Source organism: Sturnus vulgaris, chromosome 11 (assembly GCF_052056855.1).
Source record: "Sturnus vulgaris isolate bStuVul1 chromosome 11, bStuVul1.hap1, whole genome shotgun sequence".
NCBI lineage: Eukaryota > Metazoa > Chordata > Aves > Passeriformes > Sturnidae > Sturnus > Sturnus vulgaris.
Window position 1 is genome coordinate 6,314,671 of NC_142253.1, and position 13,461 is coordinate 6,328,131.

General features: G+C 45.8%; 1 long non-coding RNA gene across 2 annotated transcripts in view; it reads left to right on the forward strand.

Moving 5' to 3' along the window:
* Positions 1-1,552: 1,552 nt before the first annotated feature.
* The window catches only part of LOC106851309 (uncharacterized), a 78,289-nt gene continuing 66,380 nt past the window's right edge, over positions 1,553-13,461 (forward strand). The window contains exons 1-2 of one of the 2 annotated variants that reach the window (XR_015805993.1): positions 1,553-1,688; positions 11,651-11,766. This is a non-coding gene — a long non-coding RNA (uncharacterized LOC106851309). The remainder of the gene's footprint in view (positions 1,689-11,650; positions 11,767-13,461) is intronic. The other variant, XR_015805994.1, reaches the window with a different exon arrangement.

Here is a 13,461-nt window from a genome sequence, read left to right on the forward strand (position 1 = left end):
GTAACCACACATCCTGTTTGCATTATTTATTGCTCTCATGAATGACAAATTTGTATTTTAAAATGACTGAGACATTTATCTGCTGTCCCAAAAAGCCAAATTATGAAGATGGCATAATCTTATCTCTAGGGCAGACATCCCCTTTTATTATTGGCATTTAATAAGAGAATGTGTAATTAAAGGAAAGTAATTAACCTATTTTTAGGATGTTTGTATCTTGAATAAACAGGCAGCTGTAAGTGTGCTGCCAAGAGTCCTGTCTGCCCAGGCTGCCTCCAGAATGGTTCCACAACACCTCATTTTCTTTAGGAGTTGTTTAAATTTTGGAGGCGTTTTGCATAGGGTGACTCCTCTTCCTGTGGGATGATCAGAGAGTTGGGGCAGAGTCTGAGGTGAGATGAATCCTGGCTGAACCTTGGCATGGCTTTACCACAGACGTGGCAGTCTGGGAGACAAGTGGGGTAACTAAATGGGACAAAGATCCCACTGATTTCCTTCTCCAGTGGCACTCACCAAAAACTCAAATGGCCACTCAGTAGAAGCAGGTACATAGTTAAGTCATGCTGAGTTATCCCATCAGCAGGAGTCAGTGCTGGCTCTCTGTGTGCTCCATGGGGTGTGTGACTCCTCTGTGCCACACTTGCTGCAGTGTGCAATGCTCTGCTGGAAGCTGCTTTGCCACATGTAGCAAAAGAGGACAATCACCAAAAAAAATTTAAAAAATCCTATGAGTCCTCTGTCACTGTTCTACATTTCACCCTTTTTGAAAAATGTGACTAGTTCCTATCATTTAAGAAGCTTTCCTGAGAGACCTCAGGAAAGATGATAGATTTCATCTTTCAATAGCAGAATATATTGTGGAGGTTATGAGTGTATCCAGAAGACAATAGACATGAGTAGCAGCAAAAGAAATTGCAAGTAGACAAATGGGAAAACATTTCCACAATGGATGTGAGCAAATGCTAGGAAGAGAGGCTGGGATCCTGGAGATGTTCAGATACTGTGCAGGAGGCCCTGAGCAACCCAATCCTCCTTTGCAGTGAGTCCTGCTTGGAGCAGGGCTTGGGTCAGTGACTTCCAGTGATGCCTCCCAACCCAACCCACTCTGGATCTGGAAGGTGATCAGCTCCCCGACCACCTGAATTTCAGGAAGTGCTTGTCTGGCTGCCTGGGCAGCCTCTGGGGAAGCTAAGGATGGAGATCCCTGGCTGAGGCTCAACCTGCCTCACACACAGGAGCTTGGTGTGCTTCTGGTGCTGCCAGGCAGAGCAGCCTTTGGTGCAGTTTAACACAGGGATTCAAGGAAATGCTGTTCCAGAGCTTGTGCAAATCATGCAGATGCTGGGAAGCTGTTCTGACACCTAATGAGCCACTGTTCTTCAGCTCTAAAAGTGCTCTGTATCTGCTTATCCCTTGCAAAGTGACACCAGCATGAATGTGTCTGATTTTGTAAAGTGTATTTTTTCTGTAGGCATTCAAACTGCTCTGAGCTGCATGATTATGAGAGCTGAGCCTCAGCTCCCACTTTGCTGTCACCGTCAGCATTCATAACCAGTGCTGAAAGGCGTTGGTGGTGAGAATCCAGCCCTGGTGCAGCTCCAGGTGATTGCTGCCTTCTCCCAGAGCCTCAGCACACACTGCATGAGCATCACCATGCAGTGGCTGCCATCACTCTTCTGAATAACCAGGTAAGGAAAGCTGTGCCTATCATTTAAATGACATGCTGGTTCATCTGAGACTCACAGTTCTGCCATGAGGTTAATTAATTTTCTTTAAATAAATATGGTGGTGAAGTCATCTGTTCCTTTCTTTGGAATGCTGAAAGCAATTTAAAGAAAAGGAAAACTGATGTGAATTTACACTTCACAATTGCACTGCTGAGCCTGGAAAATATTTACCCTAGTGCAGATGCAGGTTAACTGGGGTCATAGATGAAGCAACGATATGGAGAGCAAAAGGGAATCATCCTGAACATTTCTCATGTAACCAAAGCCCAACCAAAGCCCTGCAAACTGGAGAGGTGGCCCTGGCAGGATCAAGGTGCATTAAGGCAAATGACCATAACCATCCAGAGGTTTTGGTATTTGCTGTGGCTAATCTAAGCTGGGTGTGTGTGGAACAAGGTGTGCAGCACCTTCCTCAGACCCCCAGCCACTGCATGGGGTGTCGCAGGCTGGAGATTTGCAGTTGGGTTGAAGCGTAAATCTACGTCTTGATATTATCTCTGGAGACAGCGTCAGGACTATTTGACACCTTATCAATTCATAGCACATCTGTTTCGAGCAGATTTCACATCCTGCTTGCAGCAGGAGCTGTGCATGTGGAGCTGTGCTGAGCAGGGGCTCAGGGCAGCTGTCACACACTGCAGATGTCAAATGCTGTGCCTGCTGTCCCCGCCAGGGCTGCACTTCTGGCAATTTGTTCTGATGTTTCCTAAATGCGGGAATCACTACAGTGGCTCCTCAGCACTGGCTCTTTAGACCCTCTGCCCCTTCCACCTCTGTCCAAAGGTCCCTGAGCTGGAAGGCAGCCCCTGACCTATGGCTGGTGCTCCAGCTGCAGGAACAACCTCCTGCCTTGCCAAGGAATTAGAAAGTCAGGGAGATTCGTTTTCTGCAGTGAGTTCATATTCTGAGAGTGAGCCATGGCAGCTCATTACTAACACATGCAGTGCTAGACTGTCCACAGGCAGTGGGGAACTGCCTGCAATTCCAAACAACAAAGCAGGAGAGGTATAGGCAGGGGGTGACAATGGCAATTACACCTCTTTGTGATGCAGAGATCAGACACCAACCGGCCAGGTATTAACGCTGTTTTAACCAGTCATGGAGCTTTGAAGTGTTTTTCCGAGCTCTGAGTGTATTTCTTAAAGGCTAAAATACACTTTGAGTGCTGTTCTGTCACTGCAGTGAAGGATGCCGAAGGATGAGCAGCTGTCCCAGAATAGAAGGCAGATATATATTTTTGTTGAGATTTAGTTGCTGAATTGGTGAAGCATCAAGCAATTGCCATAAAGCTTTTCTCTGAGTAATACTCTTGTCCTTCTAGATTTGGGTGACTATCTGACACACTCTGTGCTGGCTGAAGATCAAAGGGTAGAGGGAGACTGTTCGTCTGGCTGCAGTTTCCTTCCACCCTCTGGCAAAACAAAGCAAAGGCAAACATGACATGTGAGCTGGGTCCAGGGGTGGTTTGGGGGCTCCAGGCAGGAGGGCTGGGGGATGCTGGGCTGAGCTGCCATCACTGATGGGGCCATGCTGGGTTCATCCTCCCTGGCCACAGAGCACAGTGGGAGCTGAGCTGTGTCACACTGGGTGCCACAGGGATCCTGGTGGAAAGGCTGGCAAAGTGTCCCGAGAACTTCCTGGGAAACACCATACAGCCTTTGGAAAGCTTTTAGGACATGTTGGGCTAACATGCATTGAGAGAGTTGAGGTGGAGCTGATTCCTGGGACAAGGGGGTGCTACAGTCCAAAAGTGCTGAGCTGAAGTCTTTCCCAGACTTCCTACCCCACGATCCAATAATCTCCCTCCTCTTGATGGGGCTGATTCTAAGCCCACTAAGAAGCTTTGTTCTTCAAGGCCTCAAATTCTGTTTTGCAGAGGTGCTACCAGGCTCAACACCTTGAACATTTTCATCTCCCAGTGACAGCACAGCTTTACTGAGCCTTTGCTCTGAGCTCCCAGGGAAAGGCATCCCAGGCAGAAGGATGCTGTGGACTTTGGGACCTGGGAGTGTATCCAGGAGCCACATCCCCATGCACTTCAGAAAGCAGGCAATGGTGAAGCCACAAAAGTGGGGAAGAGGGACATGTAAAAAGCCAGACATGGTTTACACCAGAGACCAGACAGAATCAGTGTTGGAAAAATGGAAAAATATATTAACACTGGTGTGATTTTTCTTTTTATTTGATGTTGGGAATGGTGAATGCCCAACATGTTGTGGCAGAAGCTGTTTCTGCCAGGAAAGAAATATTGGTCTCTTTCCTTTTGCAAAGTTGTTTGTTATAACTGGGAGAGACAGCCCAAAACTTCACTCCAAGGTCTTTCCTGACCAGGAATTTCTCTGCTGAGATGCCCTTCAGACCTGGACCTTTGCAGTGATGGGAAGAATGGGCCAGGAAGGACAGGGACAGGGAACCTCCTTTCTGAGTTCCCTTTCCTTCCACTGTTTGCCTGGCACCATCCTACACTACATCTCACCTTTGCTTTTGCAGTGAATTATAGAAGCTGGAGGGATAACCCCTTGTTTTATACCTCAAGGGGAGAACAGCACTTAGAGCTAGCTCTAAGCCAAATCCCAAATGTACATCTGCCCTGAGATTTTTCCAGCCTGCACCAGAAAGCTGCTGCAAAGAATCCCATCCTCTCCAGGATGCAGGGAAAGCTGTGCATCCTTGCAAGAGAGGGATGGCAAGTGGAAGTCATGAATGGTGCCCCAGCCCCACTGCCAGCCTTGCTCCCTCCAAGGCTGTGCTGTGAATGGTCCATCAGGGTTCTTTGGCTATGGGATGGACAGAGGCTGAGCCCACCCACAAGCTCCTGCCTCCTGCTCTCCCTACCACCACCCTTCACAGGGTTCCAGTGAGCACTCAGGTCCAGGGCCATGATGAGGTGCCCTGGGAAGGCTCAGGTGCTTGATTTGCACCAAAGTCCCAACACCCACGTGTGAGCCTTGGCCCTGAAACCTCAGCAAGATTCTTTTGGGACAAGCCCCTTGGCCTGGTGGGAGAAGCTGTTCTCTCCACAGGCCTCCAAGTGTGCCAGTGCTTGATAAATCTAATTTGGCCCAAATTTACTTCCAGAGATGCTCTCTTCAAAAAAACGCGTTTACTTTTTTCCTGGCAGTGACCCAGCCACATGATGCTCTGGTTGCACAGAATTGCAAGTGCAGTGTATTAAATTATCCCTGCTCCTTCAACTGACATGCAGAATGGAAGTTACAACTGATCTGTTTTTCCATGAAAAATTTATTGCATTTAAGTGTATCTAAATGAGTAAATTTTGTTTGTACTCAGAGACTGCTTGTCCTATTGCCTCTCTATCACTCTGGAATTGTATTAAGGTCTCCCACCGTGCCCAGAGTCTGTACAGCCTTACAGACCCTTGTGTGTATCCCCCTTCCAGCAACATTTCTGTCATCTTTTCAGACAGCCTCCTCCAGGCTGTGCCTACCAAGGAAAAAAACCCTCCAGCCTCCATCCAGCTATCAGCTCTCAGGCCTCAGTGTAGGCCCCTGAAAACCCAGCTTTTTACCTCTTATTCCAGGCAGGCACTGGCTGGCTGATTGCTTTCTGCATAGAGTAGTCTCTTCTCCCAATTACTGTGACTGTTGGAGCTTTAAAGTTGATGATTGTGTGTTGTTGGAATACAAATTGATCATTAGAAACATTAATAATGGCTGCTTGACTTTATAATTAGCCATATATCTGTATTGCATTCAGGAGCTGTTAGTCTTCAATGAACACATTCCAAACAATCCATTTATATTTAAATAAATTGACACACAATGGCTATCTTAATCAATCTAAATATAATTCCTATTTAGGAGCCTCTGCTTTGCCACTTATATTTTTTTCTTAGGGTAGTAGCAGCTGGGTTTGGTGGGATTTGGATCTCCAGAAGGGCTGAGCTGGAGAACAGGCAATGGTCTGCTCCCTTGCAACTTCCCAGTCCATCAGGTACAGGCAAATTCAGATCATGATAGTGGAACAGTAGCACTGGTGGGACAGGGTTTGGATCTTCCATCACTTGTGTGAATCATTGGTTGTATCCAGCAGTGTCATAGTTTCACCCCAGGCAGCAGCCAAGCCCCAGGCAGCTGCTCACTCACTCCCCCACCAGCAGGATAAGGGAGAGAACTGGAAAGCTAAAAGCCAGGAAACTTATGGGTTGAGATAAAGACAGTTTAATAGGGAGAGCAAAACCCAAGCACACAGGCGAAGTAAAACAGAGAATTAATTCACCCCTGGGCAAGCAGGTGTTCCATCTCCAGGAGAGCAGGGCCCCATCTCATGTAGCTGTCACTTGAGAAGAAAAATGCCACCACTCCAAACATGTCCCCTCCCTTCCTCCTTCTCCCCCCAGTTTATATATGAACATGATATTATATGGCACGAAGTATCCTTTGGACACTTTGGGTCACCTGTCCTGGCTGTGTCTCCTCCCAAGCACCCCCAACTTCCTCACCAATGTGGCAGTACAAAAAACAGAAAAGGCTTTGGCTCTGTGTAAGTCCTGCTCAGCAACAACAAAAATACCTCTGCATTATCAGCCCTGTGTTGTCCAAAAAAGAGCCCTGCACCAGCCACTGTGAAGAAAATTAACTCTACCCCAGCTGAAACCAGCACAAGCAGTAGGTTTCCTTGGATCTGGGATCATTAAAAATTAACTTCCATGTTTCCATCCACAAAATGTTAATCTTTTTTTAATCGTTTATTTAAAACAGCTTGATTCAAGTTTGTTGGTCGCTTTATAGATTTGATAAGGTAAAGACTCTCCTGGCTTATTATTACACCTGAGCAAACTCCAGGTAACAATGATGTGCAGGTGAGATGATGGCATACAGCTGGGAACTTGAGAAGTTGAGCCTGCACTGCAAAGTTTGGATCCTGCCAGTCCCAAACAGGTGAGCTTTGTGATTTAATCTTCCACCCATGATGTGAAGGTTTTAGTTTTCTGGACCCTGAATCGTGTAATTTACCTGTTTAGTGCAAATATTTGAATATGGCGAGCAAGGAACTACATATCATGCTGCTAAAAATCACTTACCAGATTTTATTGGGAAATGGAATTGCATTTTTATGCCTTTTTGAACAGTCAACTTTAATCACTCCTTGCTCATTGGTGAGGGTATTTAAGACTGTAATGTTTTTGGGATGGCAGGACCATTCCTCAGCTGGTGGACACTCCGTGTGATTCTGCTTAAGCCACATTAGCACTCAGGGAGTGAGGATCACAGTGGTGCATTTTTTTCCTTTGGGGAGTTGTTTTTTTTCACTAGCAAAAAAGTGGTGTCTTCTTTTCCACTGAACACAGTCAAACCCTGAGGAAATTATCCCTCCCCTAGAGGACCAGGGTAGGTGTGAATACCTGAGCAGTGAGCAGACTCTTACACCCCACCAGGGATTTCCTGAAGGTGATGAAAACACTGTTTTCCACGGTTTTGCAGCATGCTTTTATCCCCATGCAGCTCCTGTGGAAACAATCACACAAAACCCCCACGTGTTACTGCTGACTGATCTTATTTCTCTGTGTTGTCTTCTTAGTGAGAATAGATAAACAAAATAATACCAACCAAAAAAAAAAAAAAAAAACCACCAAAAAACCAACACCCATCCTATGATGCCAATGGAGATTGTTAAACCCTACACTGCTTGGGGTGATCAGAGTGTGCTGCACATCGTGCCAGGGGTGTGTCACACTGTCCCCAGCCCTGAGCACTCACAGCAGGACAGGCCAGGTAAGGGAAAGAGGAATGGGTGTGTCCACATGGATATGGCTGGTAGGTCACCCCCAGCTGAGATCTGGGTCAGTTGGGATGGTAGGAGACCTGGGGACATTGTTCTGCTAATTACAGGTGTTTGGCTGCAGAGTTTGTGTGGCTGTGGTGTCCTGGCCAGCCACTCTTGTTCAGGGACACCCCACCAGACAGCCAGAGCTCTGTCCTTCCCCAAAATAAGGGAGTTGCCTTGCTGGGCATCACTCCCAGCTCCCAGGAAGTCCATAGCACGAGCAGGGCTGGAGTTGCCAGGAAGGAGCTGAAAAGCTGCCAGAGCTCAGCTGGGATGAGGAGAGAGCTCTGCTAATAGGGAGCTGTTAGGGACTGCTGAACAAAAGGACTTGTCCTGCAACAGTACAGTAGGCAGGGAGAGCTTTTGTTTGTTTGACTGTGTTTCATCCAGGTCTGATGGGGTTTTTTCCACTTTGAAAATTCCTTTATTCTCTTTTGTGTTTGCACAGAACAGCAGCAGCGTTTCAGGGCTCCTGGGGTGTTTTTGTGCACACAATGGAGAGGGGTCCAGAGCAGTTCTGCAGTGGGTTCACACCACATGCCAGAAAACTTCCCCTGGCCCCAGCCAGTGAACTTTAAACCTCCTATAGCTCAGATCAACACCTAAAATCACTGCAAGATTCCACAGTGAGAGAGCAGGAAGGACAAAGTGCAGAAAGAATTTGGTACAGCTTTGCAGGTAGACAGAATTCATTAGGTGAGAATGGCCATGTGGAAAACCCCCAGTGGCTCTGCCAGATTTAACCCTGGCATGAGAATGGCCGAGGAATAACACATGTTTTATACAAGTTTCCATTGTTAGCTTTTCCCAGGAAGATTTTCACTGAAGCTCTTTGATGCTGCCTTTCATTTTCCCCAGCAATTCTTCCTTTCCAATGGCCCGTTGTTGTCCATCCTTATTACCTGGAGTAATTTGGATGACATTCATTTTCGCTTCTTAAAAAAAATTCCACTATCTTTGCTAAAGGCTGCACCACATCCTATTTAAAATCAACAGAAAGATTTCAATGAGCCCCAAACTGGACCTGAAATTGTTACTTCCTTTCAGGTTTCTCAATATGGTATTTGCCTCCTAGCAACCACCATTTGCAGGCAGGGGTACAGCAATATTAAGCTCTCAGTTGAGTGCCACAACTGGCATCCCAGGGCACCCTGCAGAGCCTGACAAAGCCCTCAGTAGTGTCAACTCACTCCCCTCGCTGTAAGTGTCATTTACACACAGGGTTATACAACAGTCTGGAAGGCAAAGGGAAGTTCTGCCCTGCAGAGGCTGAGAAAGGAGGATGGGGAGTGCTGCAGGCTTGGTTAATACTCCAGGTGTGACAGAAGCACCTAGAGGATGTTTGGGGATCTCCTGTGCTTTTACTGCCTGGAGTATCCCAAGCTCTGTCTAACCATGTGCATCATCTCATCCCAGGAACACTTTTGTAGTCCTCCTTTTTGACAGCTAATTTGGTGCCTTTTTCTTTCTTTAATTACAGCAATTTATCACACTCCCTCCCAGCTCATCCTCTCTAATATACCGTGATGGTGAATGTCACTCGTTCAGGTAGGACAAGGTGAAGTTTGCCTGCTGGGAGGAGTTATTTTTCCTTAAGCACCTGTAAAATGCTCTCAGCTGAGTGAAGTCTTTGGCTCTTTTTGGTTTCCTTATGCTTCTTTTTCTCCTATTTTTGCACATCCATTCCATAAATTCAGTTTTTCTGATTAGCTTGATTGAATCAATTGTGGACCTGTTTGGGAAAACTCAAGATCCTCTTTTACCTTCAACTCTTTAGGAAGAAAGTTGGAGAACCAGCTATGTTCATGCAGCTCCATCATGAGGAGGACATTTGTGGCTCAGGACAGCCTGACTTCCTCAGCTCTTTCTTAAGAACCAGTAGCAGACATCTCAAAGGGTTTGGATGAATAACCTCCCTCCTGGTGTATCCTATGTGAAAGTTCCCAGTGTCTCCTCCACCTTTGTTAGTCACTAATTTAAGATCTAAAGGACTTTTTGTTCTTGGTATTGGTGAGGTGATATGAGGTTATTTAGTTGTGATGTTTCATGAGAATCTGAGCTTCCCTTAAAGGACAGGAAAGGAGTAAATATTTAGTGCACTAACAGACTCCAAAAAGAAAGCTGAACATGCAAAGCTGCAGGGCCAAAATTTAGAAGGCAATTTAAGAGTCTGCCACCTTCAAAACTCTCATTTAGTAATTATTTTTAGATGTCATGATGTTTTAATGAACTCCTGAATTTTTAGAGCCTGGAGAAATTCAGCTGGGAGGAATTATATTTTAAAGCTGCAGCACACCTTTGGAATCTTCCCTGGTTTAGCTGAGAGGGATGAGGATGCACCAGGGATCTGTGTATGCCTGTGGGGTTTTGTACAGTGCATATAAACTTATTATCCCATCCATTTTACTTTAATTGCATCTATCTTGCTAAGTGGACAGTTTGCAATGACCACATCAATAATCCAGGAAGATAAAAATTTAAGAGCAATGGCATAAATATACTGTGCATTTTACTGGTGCAACCGTCATAATATCTGGATCATATAAAAATAGCTATTTAACAGCAACTGTTTCTCCCACAGCAATTAAGAACCTGTGGAAGTTGAAAGATGATGAGCATCTTATAATTGGTTTCTGCAGAGCCTAATGAGACTCTATTTTCTCAGTAAAGAGAATATTCTCTTTCTTGAGAATAGAAAAAATAACTGATGATAAATATTTATAAGTGACTCTTATCTTTCTCCTGTCATGGAGTTTTCGTCAACTACCAAAAAAAAAAAAAAAAATGTTCACATTAGGAATGCAGCTAATTTACTACTGTTTAGTATTTGTACTGCAGTGCAGTGCATGCCCAAAAGACCATGGGGGGTTCTGGGCTCCAGGCACCACCTCCCCAGCCTGCTGCCCACAGGGTGCCCCCATGACAGCATTATGGCTTGGGGCAGAATTTAGGAAACTGGAACCACCCTAAATAATTCACCCTCTCGTCACTGTCTTATGTTGTTTCTGCAGCTCCACTTAGGGCTCCCTGTATGGGTTTGGGGGGTGCATTTTCTGTAGCAATTCCAGGCAGCTCTGGGGGCACCCCTTGAGAGCCATTCTGGCCATGGTGTGAGCTGTGCATGTGCAGTCTGAGCCTGACTTGTTTTCCAATATGTGTTGTTCAATGTACTTCTGTAACATCTCTTATAGCTAGCCCTGTTGACATGTACTACAATAATGGTCTGGCTGCAAGTAAAATAATGTGAATATATATATTGATATTTCAATTACTTTTTAAATTGTACTTGCTGAGATCCCTGTGCCTGACTTGGGTGTTAAAGCATGGATTGTATCTGGTTCTGTGAACACATCGTTCTGTCAATGCATATAACAGCTTATACTTCCATCCTTGAGTAATCACCTCTGCTTTAAAGAGTGACCCTAAATTGTATTTACACAATAAATTCATGCTCGGTTCTTACAGCCAAAAAAAATTGCTTCAAGGAATCTAAGTGCAATTTTCTCTGCTCTTCTTCCATGATCTCCATCATAAATAAATAGCTGTGAGTGCTCATGGGACAGTGCAAGAGCTTCTTGCAAGCAGTTGCTTTTACAGCTATTTTATGGATAGGGTGTTGAGGAACTAACAGTTTGAAATTAAACCAATGGTGGCTATAAATACATCTCTTTACGTGGCTATGTCTTCATTTTTTTCCAAGAATGAGATGATGGCAGAACGCAGATTCCTGAAGAGCCTCTTTTTGAAGGCAAAGGTGACCTCTTTTTAGCTGCTGTGACTGCAAGGCAAGTTTCCTTCTATAAGGGGGAAGAATTCATACTTGTCACCAGGGAAAATTTTGAATGCACAAGGAGTGTCTCATGTAGTATGAAATACTACTGCACTCTTTCCTGAGGCATATGCCTGCATAGGATTTTCTCTAATAAAAAGGAGTGAACATCATGTGCCAGATGCCTTCTTAAACATACTTGCAAACCAAGGTCATGTTAATTCTTCTGGGTTCAAAACAACGTCCCTTACTGGATCAGGGATTAATATTTAATGGAAACACAATAAAAGGTTCAGGCCTTAAAACCAAAATAAGATTTTATTTTTTTTTACTGGTATTCTGAATGGAAATTTTATTCTCTTCTTAGAGGAAATCAAATGAAATAAAGCATCGCAAGTGCTGTTGACCTGTACATCTGCTGAGACCAGGGACATGGGAGAAGAGGGAATGAATGGATTAACCTTCTCCTACTCCGTTGTTATGGTGAGACTGGAATAGCAAATGCAATTCTACCTCCCCCATCTCAGAAAGGAGGCTGCAAAACTTGGAAAGGACACTGCAAAGAGCCATAGTAAAGATCTAAGAGCAGGAAAGTATGTGAGATTTAGAGAGCTCAATCTGTTTGGCTAATCAGAAGATTGTGACCTTCATTTGATTACAGGGCTTACACACGTTCATGAGGAATAAATATTCTAAAAGTAGTATTCCATCTATGCCTATAGGCATAGCAAGATCCAGTGTCTGAGAGTTAAATTAAGAACTATTTGTGTTTTAAATAGCAAACTCAGTTTCACTGTCATAGTTAGCCACCAAGGAAAGAGGAGGAAAGTCAAAAGAGGAGGAAAGTCAAAAGAGGTAGTAGTAGTTTATGTTGATACCAAAAACCATGATAATGTGTGTCTAGAAAGTCTTAAAGGGGATTTTTGCAGCCAGTGGAGCATCCAGACATGGATGTCCCTGCACGATGCAGCTCTGAGCACTCAGCTGTGCCATGTGTGTCTGTGCCCATGTCCAGATGTCTGTGCCCATGTCCAGATGTCTGTGCCCGTGTCCAGATGTCTGTGCCCATGTCCAGATGTCTGTGCCCATGTCCAGATGTCTGTGCCCGTGTCCAGGTGTCCGTGTCCAGGTGTCCATGCCCGTGTCCAGGTGCCCGTGTCCAGGTGTCTGTCCCGTGTCCAGGTGCCGTGTCCAGGTGTCCGTCCTGTGTCCAGGTGTCTGTCCCGTGTCCAGGTGTCTGTCCCGTGTCCGGGTGTCTGTCCCGTGTCCAGGTGTCGGTCCCGTGTCCGGGTGTCTGTCCCGTGTCCGGGTGTCGGTCCCGTGTCCGGGTGTCTGTCCCGTGTCCAGGTGTCTGTCCCGTGTCCAGGTGTCTGTCCCGTGTCCAGGTGTCGGTCCCGTGTCCGGGTGTCGGTCCCGTCCGGCACAGCTACAGCAGAGGGTGCTGTGGTCGCGCCGTGCGGGTCCCGTTGCGGGCCCGTCCCGGTACCGCGCTCCGGCGAGCCCGGCCCGCCCGGGCAGGCTGAGCGCGCTCTTCCCGCTGTGAATTCCACCCGTGCGCGGATCCCGGCGCCTCGGGAGCCGGCTCTGCCCGGGGTCTTGGCTGGGAAGCTGGAGCAGCGCCGTGTGTGCGATTCCCAGCGAGGGTGGTTATGTAAATAGCGCTGTCACGACAGTTCTCTAACAGAATTAACTCGGCTGGGAAGCACAAGCGACGCTCCTCTAATTTGTCCTCCACGATCCTTTCCCCACCGCAATGTTGGGAAAAAGAACTTCTTTTATCAAAGCGCTCTGACAGGACTTTTAATAAAAATAATCCGTTTTATAGTAATGTCTCATCTATGCTTCCTGTTTCCTTCTCTCCATCTTTCTCTCTTTCTCTCTCTCTTTTTTTTTTTTTTTTTTTTTTTTTAACTTTTCTCACTGGAGAAAAAGGAAAAAGGGCAGGCAGGAACATGGAAAAAAAATGCACTACTCATTTCCCGGTTTTGTATTTCAAAAGTTTCAAAATCTCGGAAGACCTACTTATGAAAATTTTCTATTTCAAAATCAGGGCATTATTGGGGCCTGGGAGAGAAGCCCTCCAGCCCAATGCAGCCAGTTCTCATATAATTTTAAAGGACTGTTAATATTCAAACTGAGAGTGGAATAGCACCTCCTTCCTGAAAGAGGAAGGGGAAC